At 37.3% G+C, this 13,176-nt stretch overlaps 1 protein-coding gene and 1 long non-coding RNA gene across 3 annotated transcripts in view; one reads left to right on the plus strand and one right to left on the minus strand.

Moving 5' to 3' along the window:
* Mettl25 (methyltransferase like 25) overlaps nucleotides 1-13,176 on the minus strand; it is a 263,521-nt gene that overhangs the window by 17,257 nt on the left and 233,088 nt on the right. The gene's annotated exons all lie outside the window — the stretch shown is intronic.
* Nucleotides 208-3,462, plus strand: LOC144378586 (uncharacterized). 2 transcript variants are annotated; one of them, XR_013440422.1, is made up of 4 exons: nucleotides 208-379; nucleotides 1,418-1,533; nucleotides 1,959-2,045; nucleotides 3,224-3,462. It is a non-coding gene; the product is annotated as an uncharacterized LOC144378586 (long non-coding RNA). The 2 variants fall into 2 exon arrangements; XR_013440423.1 differs by having other exon boundaries at nucleotides 1,963-2,045.

Raw genomic sequence — 13,176 nt, forward strand, 5'->3', positions numbered from 1 at the left:
TCAAGACCAAGTGAGCACATTGCCCCTTGATTATGCTTCTCCAGTGGCCTATAAAGACAATGTTGTTTAGAATCTTGAAAGCCAGGAAGAACAGGCTAATCCATTATTCTCACCAATTCTTTGGAACTCAAGTTCCAAATCTAAAACAACCTATTCTATGAAACATTTTTGGAGGGGTTGGGGTGGGAGGGAATTGGGAAGGGAGGGAATTGGGAATAGACCTCAGGGTTGCTTTACCACTGAGCTACATCCCAGCCTTTTTTATTATTTATTTTGAGATTGGATCTCACTAACTTGACCAGCCTGACCTCAAACGTGGGATCTTTCTGCCTCAGCCTCCCAAGTAGCTAGGATTACAGATGTGCACCACTACACCAAGGTCTGTGCAATCTTTTGGAAAATTCTTGAATTGTTTTTCTCTGAAATGCAATATCAGTAGTATGAAAGTCATCATTGCAATGTAAAGATAATATAGAATATTTTTTAGGCTTGTGGGAATATACCTAATTTTCCTTTTAAACCTTTATGTTCTGAAATTTGCATTTTCACAGGCAGAGCTAATTCATGGATCATCTTAGTTTCATAACTGAGATGAGTTTTTAGGCTTGATGCTAAAAATCAGTACACAATTTCAGCCATTCAGCATTGTCACAAAAACTACTCATACCAAGTAATTGCTAAATCACAAGACCTCATATTAACTCATAGGAAGAGCAAATTTCATGAATCTTAAGATGTATCAGTTTTCCAAAACTGATCTTAATATCTGTCCTCTTGAAATCAATAATAAAATCTTCCCTAATGATTTCATGCAACAATTTCCCATAAATAATCAGGTCAAAATGTCATCACAGTTAAAGTTAAATTAAACTTTATCAACATATTCGACCTATGATTAAAACAATAATAAGCAATTTTCCTAACAACCACATATGTATATTTTAAAACTTAGGCATCATCCCATGGCACTATTTTAATATTGCCTGGCCCATGTCTTCCTGAGACTTTTTCACCTATTTTCATTAATGCCCTTTCCATATATTTATAGTCAGTCTCAACCAAAGCTAGAAGCAGTTCTCACTATGGCAGGAAATAATCAATACCATCAGTAAGTCCATATGCTTCCTTTCTCACCCCCATCATTTGCCTACTGAACCATTGCTTTCTCTGCATCCTGGTTGTGTTGGCTGAATCTATGTATATATCAGACTGCTTTGTTTTCTCTCACCATTTCGAAAGCCATCTGGACACAGACATTTTCCCTACACCGAAGCCCACTTGGCTGCCCTGACATCCTGCCTAGTTTTGACAGGCTCATGTATGGAGGCTGAGTTGTTACCTGGACCTTCCTGCTACTCTAGGAAGTTCTGCTATATATCATTTCAAACCACAGTTCCATCCGTCTCTTGACTTCTAGTGTAGCCTGATGCCTATGGACTCCTTTGGCTGTGTTCCCATTCAGCAGATTGAATTTCCTTGGATAGCTGTAACTACTGGAACCAAGCCCAAGTTCATCACACATCTTTGGACTTTGTAAGTTGGACCACAAGAGATTCTCCTTGTGAAGTCACCCAACAGTTGGGGTAATTTCTCCTCCCTTAGTAACTGTTTTTCCAGCATCCTCAACTACATTATGCTGCCTAAGACCCAATTGTGTCTTGCTCCTTTATGTGTTCCTATGTATAATTCTGTTGGTACTCACTTGCAGTGGAAGAACATTCTTTTAAATGTTCATTTGTAGGTCTAATATGTATTATACTTTACCTTGGTAATGATATGAACCTTGAATGGTAAGGTTATAAATTGATTTATATTTATAAAATTATTTAATAAGATGTATTATATAATATTAATTTAGGAATAATTTGTCTGTGTGTTGGGGGGCTATTGGGGATTGAATCCAGGCATTGTCTACTACTAGGCTATATCCTCAACCATTTTTATTTAATTTTTTTAAGACAGAATCTCTCTAGAGTCCTGACTGAACTCAAACTTTCTATTTTCCTGCCTTCGCCTCCCAAGTAGCTGGGATTACAGATGTGCATGTAAGTGCCTGGTTTGATTTAAAGTATAATTAAAACCTACCTTTAAAGACTATTTTAGAAGGCATATAATTGTGTTTGAAAATAAAACAATTTAAATATTTATACTTTTACATACATTTTTATGAAAATAATCAAATTTTGTACACTTTAAATGTAATTACATATTTTGTTCTTTAGATCATTAGTATAATCAAAGACCAAATTGTGTAAAATCCTTGATTTCAAAAACATATTTAATGTATTAAAATAAATATAACAAAATAAATTTTATAAAATATATAATGTATGTATTCTGCTTATTTATGACTTATCACAGAATCATCAGCTCATCACCTGAACACTCCAAGCAATAGTAATTAAATTAATTTGGTTTTCACATTTTGCCAAAATAAGTCTTATAAAAAGAGTTTTATAGGGGCTGGGGATGTGGCTCAAGTGGTAGCGCGCTTGCCTGGCATGCATGCGGCCTGGTTTTGATCCTTAGCACCACAAACAAACAAAGATGTTGTGTCCACCGAAAAAAATTAAATAAAATAAATATTAAAAATTCTCTCTCTCTCTTAAAAAAGAGTTTTATATATATTTTGTAATTTTTTCTCTCCTTTGTTATGGAAGTATATTTGTCACAGAAGGGAAAATCAGTTTACATGACTTAAAAGATACATGTTATATAGGTCTCCCTTAATATTCTTTCCTTGGTGTCTGTGAACATTAGGGGCAGGACTAAGTTCCATTTCAATCACAAGAATTGAAAAATAATGTGCACTAGCAATTACAGTAACTTTGCCTGTAATCTCTCTTAGTCTGTCTATGTTATTATGGTGGTGGTTTTGTTTGAAAATGGCATTCTACTTTCTAGACTGGTGTTTATGTGAGCCTCTGATTACCAATGTCGAGAGTTATTTTGAATGGATTTCTAAGGAATGTGACGGAAACACTCATTTGTTTTGCTTGACTCTTCTATGGGATATAATATTTCATATGAGAAAATGATTTCTCTTCAAGGGTAGCTCTTCTGCTCTTGAGCTAAGGAAAGGCTGTGACTAGCCAGGATGAGATGCAGGTGGGGAGGGTGGTATTATAATCTGTGTATCCTCATTTCTTGGCAGCTTTGTTGTCCAGTAGAGGAAAAACTTCAGAAACAGCTGAAATCTGTTTCTTATCATCATATTTTCCAGAGAATGGAGCAAGTCCTCTTGTCATCTGTTGGCTCAGTATCCATCTACGCTGTTGGCTCTGTAAGATTTCCCTTGAGATAAAAATGTTGAAAGACAGCTTCATTCCTTTCGTGTTCCAGTCCTTCGTACAACACCTGCTCCATAGATGCACATCGCTGGAACGGGATTGTAAATTGTCCATTTCTCAAGTGATCTGTTTAAAATTTTTAATTTGTAAAATAAAAATACTTTAATCCTTTCACCATATAATGTCCCAACTATTTCATCTGTTCTGTTATGTATCTTCCTCCATGTATTCTGTATCAATTTGGTCTCATAAACTACAGAAGTGGAATTTTTTGCAAAATGTACTTTGAAGAAGCTGGCATTCATATATCATGCGGGGTATTTTTGAAATAATCCTAAAATGGAGCAAGTCAACACTAAGAAAGAGGACTTCTGGGGAGAGAAAGCCTTCAGTAGAGGTGAAGCTCTGACTCTGGGGTGACAGGCTCCCTTCCATGGAAAGAAGCATAAATGGCAAACTTCTGGCCACATTCCAAGTTGGCCAAGGGTATGCTTCCTCCCCAAATTCTGCAGCTTCAATTACATTCATTGTCCTAACACACTTCCCTGCAGGAATGGTTGTGTTGATTTGCCAGTTAAAACAGCTGCTGCCACTGATGTAGGAGAAGCTGCGATCAGGAGAGCAAGTAGCACTCCTGTACATCTCCAACCTAGGAATTAGATGCTAAAATTCAGCGTATGGTAAATCAATAAGTAATGGCATCACTTTGAAGTACTCCCAACTGCTCTGCATTTATTTTAATGTACTTCCTCACTCGACTATAGCTTGGCTATTAATTGAAAACAAAATGATTATACTTATTTTAAGCATTTCAGATTCCCCACACATTCCAATTGTAAGAGATAAATCCACTCCTCTTGGTGATTACAAAAAAAAAAAAAAAAAGACCAGTTGCTTTTGTCAGCTGTGGTGTGTATGAAAAAAAAAAAAAAAAAAAAAAACAGCCGCACAAAGGCCACACATGGAATACTTTTTTGTTAGCACAAAGCTCTTTTGCCCAAAATACAGTTCCTGCCTTTAGGAATACCAAAAAATGTTGCTTCCAAATGAGTATTATGATCACAAAAGAATCTTGACCTTTTTTCTTTAAATAATAAGATGATCTTTATCTATTTTTCCATTTCCAGGCAGAGAAGAAAAATAAGAAATTTGTTTTGCCCCCGGTTAAGCTAAACATATTGCTTGACCTTTCCTCCACCTCCAACAGGAGCATCAAGAGTTTTTAAAATTCAAACAACCTGAAAATATTCAAAGAGATTGAAGAAAAATGAAAAAAAAAGTCTCTCATATGGTTAAAGGCAAATTCCTCAATGCTGGCACATAGTGGGTACACAGTAAGTGCTTGCTGGACTGAATTATTTCAGCCTTCCCCCGAATTTATCTCTCCAGGAGGCAGTGTAAAATAAAGTATCAATTTAAGCATTGATTTCTGAAAAGAAAAACTTGGTTTCTCTGGTAAAGTCCAAGTTAATAGCATATGTTAAATCGTTAACTCTATTAGAAAGTGATGAGTACCAACAGTGGAGAGAAATATACACAGGGTCTTCCTATTTTTATTTTTTAGTTGCTAAAGTGGAACCATAAACCATAGGGCAGTGCATTCCTTTTCTCTACCACCAGATGCTCATAGTAGAGCTATTGCTTGTGAGGAGGACGCTTGTTATTTCATATGTGATCATCAAGAAACAGATGGAGAGTGATTATGTGTTCTATATCCTGCTGACTGTTTTAAAGCAAAGAAAAAGTTAATCTGTATTTTTCTGAGTTTTGATTAGTAAACAATGATCATTCTGAATGAGTAAGCTGCAGCCTCAGAAAGGTATGATTATTATAAACATAAATTGATGTGGGGAGGTTAGGCTTATTTAATTCTGATAGACAAATTTTGATGGAACTGATTGGTCCCCATTTAGTATATAGTGAGATTTCTGTTAGTCAGCTTTTCATCACTGTGACCAAAAACCTGAAAAGGACAACTTAGAGGAGGAAAAGTTTAGTTGGGCTCAAGGTTTCATAGGTTTAGTCCATGGTGGATCAACTCCATGCTCTGGGCCCAAGATGAAGCAGAATATCACGGCAGAAGGGCATGGTAGAAAAGCACTGCTCTATTCATGGTGACCAGGAAGTAGAGAGAGCAAAAGGGGAAGGGAACCCAGGGAAGATGAACACTTCCAGGGCATGCCCCTGGTGACCCACATCCTCTATCCTTGTCCCATATGCATATAATTATCATCCAGATAGTCCAATCAAACTGGGACGGACCAAAGTAGGTTCTAGCTCTCACAATCTAATCAGTTCAATCCTGAATATTCCTTCATTAACACAGAAACTTTTGGGGAATACCTCATATCCAAACAGTAGCAGTATCTGTAGGAGATGGCCCAAATTTATTAAATAAAATGGAATTAATTCAGTTATTCAGTATACCACATGTTCAGGGAGGTTTATTAAGTTCTGTTTATAACGTTCTGGGTATATAAAGACAAATAAGAAGTAGCATAGTCTCTATCATTAAGGAACACAGAAATAGGATGAATAACGTTACCCTCCTGGTATTTTGCAATGGATGATATGACTTAAACTAAGCTTCTAAGAACAAAGACACTTGGTCAGTAGTTGCCCAAAAAGTGACATACGAAGATATGATGATACTCCTCAGGCAGGCTGACAATGGTCGTAGTCTGTTTGGGCTGCTATAATAAACTCTCATTGACTGGGTGGTTTATAAACAACAGAAATGTTTATAAATACTAAATTTACCTCGCAAAATTCCAAAGGCTAGTCCAAGATCAAGCCCCCAGCGGATTTAGTGACAGTAAGGCCCTTCGTCCTGGTTCACAGAGAATGCCTTTTTTTTTTTTTTTTTTTGCATCCTTATAAGGTGAAATGGGAAACCAAGGGCCACTTTTATAAGGGTGCCAATCATATTCTTGAGGGCTCTACCTCATAACTTAATTACTTTCCAAAGACCTTACCTCCTAATACCATACTCTTAGGGTTAGGCTTTCCACATGTGGCTTTTGGAGGGACACAAACATTCATTCCATAGCAACAAGATGTGTGGAAATTCATGGGTTTTTTCCTTTGGCATTAAAACCCATGGTCTACTACCCCTTTAGTAATATTTTGGAAATCTCTCCTCTCACGTGAAGATTTCTCTTCTTTCCTAATGATTTAAACATTGGTATAAACCTTTCTGCCTTCTCCATTCTCTCTCTAATGTTATTTTAATGGATGTGAATCTTAGATCATCAATAAATTGGATTAAAGAATATCACATTAAGGATATTAATTTAATTAATTTAAAGAAGTTTCTCTGGAGCTCCTATCACTAGGATATTTAGAGATTAAAATCAATTATATAATGAACAACTCCTCTCTTTTGGAACAACTCCTCTCTTCCTTAACAGTCTAGTATGGATTTGGATGGTTTGTCCCCAGTGGGCCATGTGCCTGAGGCTTGGTCCTTAGTGTGGCAGTGTGGAACTTTGGGAAGTTATTAGGTCAACTGAGGGTGTTCATTTGAGAGGAATTAAGATATTCTCAGGGAACCCTGGTGAGTTCTTAAGAATCTGAGTTTTTGCAAAAGCCTAAATCTTACCCCTGAGTCTCTCTCTCTCCCTGACTTCCTACTTGATAACTGATCCCTTCCTCAGGTATATGCTCCTGCCATTGCTATCCACCTTGAGGTGACCCATACCAAAGCCTGTAGCTATGCCATTTGGACTTTTAGCATCCCAAAGTATAAGCTAAATAAACCTTTTTGGTTTTGAAAAGTTGGCCTATGTCAGTTATTCCATTATCCTGATGAAAAGCTAATACAAGTATCTTATGTGGTTTCCTAAAATGTAAGTGGAGCACTTTATGCTTAGCCCATCACGGTTGCTATAGATAATTCACTGCAAATTGGGCAATCCTTCTGCCATGACTGGGAATTAAGAACCTCATTAGTGGTCAAGTCTCAGAACCAATTGCTCAGCTATCCAAGATCCATTAAGCTTCTTCTAAAGATTTGTCCTTTTCTAGAGATACTGTAAGAGAGTAGGTTGAAAATGTCTGGGAGTTCCCACCAAGCCCAAGAGATACCAGAACACAATCTCATCTATGAGTTTAGACAGGAAGAGGGCATTGTCTTCAGGTGTGCCTCACATTTCCTTAAGATTATGGAGCCCAGTAGCCCTGGACACCTTCTTCGATGTAGATCTAGGGAAAAGATGGAGAATTACCCGGAATAAAACATAAGATAGTATCTCATAATTATCTGCCCTCCTCTCTCTTTCTCTAAGAACTTAACCCTCTGCTTCTTCTGGTCTCTTTTTCTTTTTTAAAATATAATCAAGTATTTGATGAGATTCAGTCTTACAGAAATCCTAAGAGGTCAATATTATTTATCCCATCTAAGAGTTAAGTGTAAAGATGGAGTATAGAAAAGGTAAATGAAGGAGTAGAACTGAGATTTGAAACCCTATCTGTTTAACAATTTCAAAGGAAGTGTGGTCTTAATGGGGAAAAAAACAAATGTCCTATATGGAACCAGGGCTTCTGAGATGCCACCTAAGCTCCTCCAAAAAGTGAGTCATCTTGATGAAGTTGCCTAGCCTCTTAGATCCCTCCTTGTTTCCCTAGAAATTGAGTTAACATGCTTACAGAACTTTTTTGCATATTAAATGATATAATGGATGACTAACTTTTTTTGTGAAGTGGGAAGCATTGTACAGGTATAAGACAGATCATTTTAGTAATATTATGGCTCCACAAATTACATATCCAAAGTGATAAATGTTTGGTGGTAATTAGTTAAGAAAATGAGCTGATTGAGATCTCCTTGGAAAAATCAGCCAAAGGAATCCATATTTATAATTATGAGGATTTCATTCTGAGAAGGAGATTAGATAGGGGTTTGAGAGCATTAGAGGGGAAGACACAGAAGTAAAAGTTTCCCCCAGAAGATCTAAAGATACAATGATTCTTAGCCTCAAGTGAGGAAAGCATCAAAGATCATGTTCAGTGCTCACAGGCTACTAAAGAGACAGAGGTAGTCTCTAAGCATGGCTGAACATCAATTAAGAAACAAGCAGAGACCAAGTGGGGAGTCATCTATGAAGGATCTATGAACATTAAGTTCAAATTTTAAAATCTAAACATCCCAATGGAGCAAGTTATAGACCACAAATGAGAATAGCATGGCAGTGCCTGCAATGACTCAAGATAAAACAAAACTCAAAGTTAGCCCCCAAATTGAGGATAAAATAGAAAAATGAATATTTCCTCCTTTATCATGTTTCTAGTTTGTACCAGACACAATAAAGTAAGTGTTAGAGTACTGGAATGATCATTAATGAGCTTCTATTTAAATTCCAGCTCAATTGGTAAACTATAAACAGCAGTTAAGAATGAGATTGATATAAGACCTTATCACCTAGGCAAAATATTTATCCATTTTTATTGAGTATTAAGTGCCTTATAGGGATATATTAAGCCAATCCCCTAATAATATTTTGTGGTTCTATTATTGTTTTTTTTTGTGTGTGTGTGTGTGTTCGATTACTGTTCATATTTCACCGATTAGGAGAGAGAGAGAGAGAAACAAAAGGACAGGAGCATGGGAGATTATGCAATAATAAAATGATACAGAGACACAGAAATTGGCAGACCAGTATTTGAACCCAAGAAGTCTGGCTTTGGAAGCATGCACTTCTTTTGCAGGGGGATTGAATCACTGAGTCATATCCCCAACCCTAATATGTATTTTATTTAGTGACAAGGGCTCAATGAGTTGCTTAGAACCCTGCTTTTGCTAAGGCTGGCTTTGAACTCGTGATCCTCCTGCCTCAACCTCCCAAGCTGCTGAGATTACAGGCATGTGTTATAGCACCAGGCCAGAACCATGTACTCTTAACCAGTATTCTCTGAAGCTGCATTGAAGAATTTCATTTAGCTGTGAAGTCAGAAGAGACTTCTGAGTACAGTAGCCTAGATATAGGTTTCTGGACCTTACACATTGTAAATTTGGACTAGAAGGATACTGTGGAAAATTATTGCCTGCCCCAGTCTCCATCAAGCATGGAGAGGCTAAAAGGCCAAGAGTCTGAGAAACTACTGATTGTTCACCAGAAATCCCTGATGTGGGCCACTGTGATGGTGCACACCTGTAATTTCAGGAACTCGGAAGGCTGAGGCAGGAGAATTGCAAGTTCAAGGCCAGCCTCAGCTATGTAGTAAGGCCCTAAGCAACTTAGTGAAACCCTCTCAAAAGAAAAAACAAAAAGGACTGGGGATATGGCTCAGTGGGTAAGTGCCCCTGAGTTCAATCTCTTGCAAAAAAAAAAAAAAAAAAAAACCAGCAGCAACAACAACAAAAAACCCCTGATGATCTGTCATGAACCATCCTAAACCAATGTTTTAAAGAAGGTTTGGTTGCTCTACACAGTCTTTCCCTTTCTGTCAATGGGTTGCAGATCCTACAAGCCTTGGGGGACTGAAGAACCATGGATTATAAGATTTTTTGCCTCTGAATTACCTTGAGGAGGTAATGTACCCAGAATCACACACTTGCTTTGGACTGTTTAAATGACAGAGAATAAACCTTTATCATAAATGACCAATCACACACACTAGAGGTCTAATTGTTATTGCAAGTAGACTTACCCTGACCAAAATAGAGGTAGAAATAGAAATACCATTTGTGAACACCAACCTTTAATGTATGATCTCTGACAGTAGAGAAACAGATTAATTAACATCAAGCTCTCTTCATTTTACCAAGCACATAAATGGCTTTCATCCTTGGGGACAAGCCAGCGAGGGTGCTAAAAAAAAAAAAAAAAAAAAAAAAAAAAAAAAAGAGCAAAAAGCTTTAACCCAATATTCCTAAAAGGGAAAAAGTTTCTATTTTGAGGCAGAAATGTGAGGAGATAGGAAAACAAGGAGAAAATTGTTTTCCCCTTCTGTAGGTATTATTGTACTTCCTTGAGAGATGAGAAAATTGAGGTACAAAAAGGTTAAGTAACTTGTCTAAATTTGCTTCTATTTATACTTCTATTTGTAAGACATAATTTGATTACATGACAGCAAAACAAAAGGTCTGAAAAGCAAAATGTGTCAAATGCGAACATAATTATGGAGACGTGAACACGTTCATCTAATAACAACTAAAATCAGGGAAGAAGCTTTTTAAAGAAAATGCCTTTGATGATAAAAGTGTAAACCAAAATACAATAGATTTTCTCATTATGTTTTCCTGCGGTAAACATTAATCATGGTTAAGTGTTTAACAATGAACTCCTTTTGTTTTTTTGTTTTGTTTTGTTTTTTAAAGAACATCTAGAGTAAAGAATAAAAACTTTAAGACTTTGACTGGCTGATTTTGAGGGGAAAAGTTGGGTAACAGAGCAGTCCAGATTTTCTACAAATGCAGAATTTCTTCCTTACATTGGGTCTTCACTGCCGAGCAATTATTCACTCATATGATGTTGAATCCCTAGATTTTCCCATAACACCTATTCCTAATAATTTCAGTCCTCCTTCAGGTCTGGGTCTCTGCAGAATCTCTTGATAGTAGGACCTTGCTCTCAGTTTCCTGAAGATTGAAAGTCTGGGATGTGAAAAAAAAGTAGTGGTGTGAAGTCTGCAATTGACATCTGTGAGAGAAAGAATCAGGCTGGGCGTGGTCCTCTACAAGTGAGTCTCTAGACTCTCCTGTGTGGTTCTGAAAAACTGACTCACCATATCTGAAATACATAAAAGTAAGAGAACAGCAGAAAGCTCATCTACTAATTTAAAGCACAAAATATTCTCTTTCACATGATCTGCACATTTTATCCTCATGGGTGGCTGTGCATGAGATCTACATCACTATGTAAAGTCTCTCATCAAAGTTTATACTTTGAATCTTATTTGGTGAGAGCTAGCACAGGAAAAAAGACATCTGATGTTCCCAGGATATGTGCTTTCTCTTTCTGTAATCGGGACACCCTTGAGTCTGAAACCTTCTTAGAAAGCAGGAACCAGAGAGAAGAAATTTGGAATAGAGGATGAACTTCTCCTGATATTATCTTTGACCCTCTTTTTTTCACTCAATATCCTATCCTCAGGTTATCTCCCCTACATTTAGTCTCACCGAACTGGAGATGATTCAGAAATTTGTCCCCACATGCCCCACCTTTTCTGAGTTTCAACTCACATATTCAACTACCTACCTGATATTTACACTTGCATGTCTCAACGGCATCTCAAAATAAATATGTCTCAGCTTATAAGCTTTCCCCTCAAAGCCAACTTTCCTCATTTTCTCTGTCTTGGTACACTGCACTATATACATCTGACTATATAAGAGAATTCCAAGAATCATCCTTGATAACATCCTCTCTGTTATCACCCTCAACTGATTCTTCTCCAAATTCTCTTGATTCTAGCTTCTAAAATATCTTACCATGGTGGCACACACCTGTAATCTCAATGGCTCAGGAGGCTGAGGCAGAAGGATTGCAAGTTCAAGGCCAGCACCAGCCCTTGCAACTTAGTGAGACACTGTCTTAAAATAAAAATAAGTAAATAAATAAAAAATGACTGGGGATGTGGGGTTCAGTGCTCCTGGGTTCAACTCCCAGTACTTCCCCACAAATAAAGGAATAAATAAAATCTCTCATCAAATTCAATTCATTGCCACCCACAAAACTGTATTTGAATAACCCTCATCTCTCACCTGGCCAACTATATTGGTCTCTGATTTATCTCCCACATTTCCACTCTCCAATTCATTCTTCATATTACAGACATTGATGGTTGATTTAAAATGCTTGTCATATAACTAGCCGCTCCCAGCAATGACTTCCTACTGCTATGAGGGGGAAAATTCTATTAGTTAAGTTCTGCATGATCTAAGGGCCTCTCTCCAGCTTCAACTTCCTCCATATCCTTTCCCCTCCACTGTTTCAACCACCTGGTGCTTCAGTCTCATATTTGATACATTTCCCTAGGACAGGGCACTGGCCATGTAACATTTCCCTTGTTTAGCACACTCTCATACCCATCTCATCTTCAGTCATCTGCTGCATAGCATCTAGATCTTGGTTCGAAAAAGCATTTCCTCAAGAAAGCCTTGGCTGGCCTTTTGGACATGCACAATAGCCCTAGGCCAGGTTCTCATGGCCCTGTTCACCTCTCCTTCACGTCATTAATCACCGTGGCCGTTTTATATTTATAAGCTCTGTAATGGAAATAATTATGCCTGTTTTCACTTAGGATTGTTTATCCCAAAGCTTGCTTTGCAGTTTTGCCCATGATAGATATGCAATAGCATTTGTCAAAGAGGTAAATAACAAAGAATGACTAGAATATATTCTGATGGTCCTAAGATAAATTGCTGGATGGATCTCTCTCACCCTTACCGTAGATGTGCATTAGGAACTGAACACTCAAAGTCAGTCATATCTTTGTCCTTTGATAACCTTGTCTCATGATACCCTGTCAATATTTGCATGTACCTTGCAACCAGAAAACCTGAATCAGAACTCGTACTCCACCACTTAACTGTGTGGCCTGGACAAGTTATTTAGCAAACTAAGTCTCAGTCTTCTCATCCACAAAATAGGAACATAGTGGATACTTATTAATTGGATAACTATGAGAATTGAATCATACTGTGGTACTACATTCTAAATTCTCAATAAATATGAGCTAATATTAATATTATAGGTTTCCCTCTTTTTTTTCTGGTCATCTAAGTCTGAACAGTGGCTTCATAATATGATTGGCTTGGTCTTTCTATGGTTATATTAATACCTAAAGTCAATTTCCTCAGTAAGAATCGCCCACTTTCTCTGACCCACTCTGCACATACAACTTGGAGTGACAGACTGCTTTGGGTGACATTGCATGTCTGTAT

This window comes from Ictidomys tridecemlineatus, chromosome 6 (genome assembly GCF_052094955.1).
Source record: "Ictidomys tridecemlineatus isolate mIctTri1 chromosome 6, mIctTri1.hap1, whole genome shotgun sequence".
Taxonomy (NCBI): Eukaryota; Metazoa; Chordata; class Mammalia; order Rodentia; family Sciuridae; genus Ictidomys; species Ictidomys tridecemlineatus.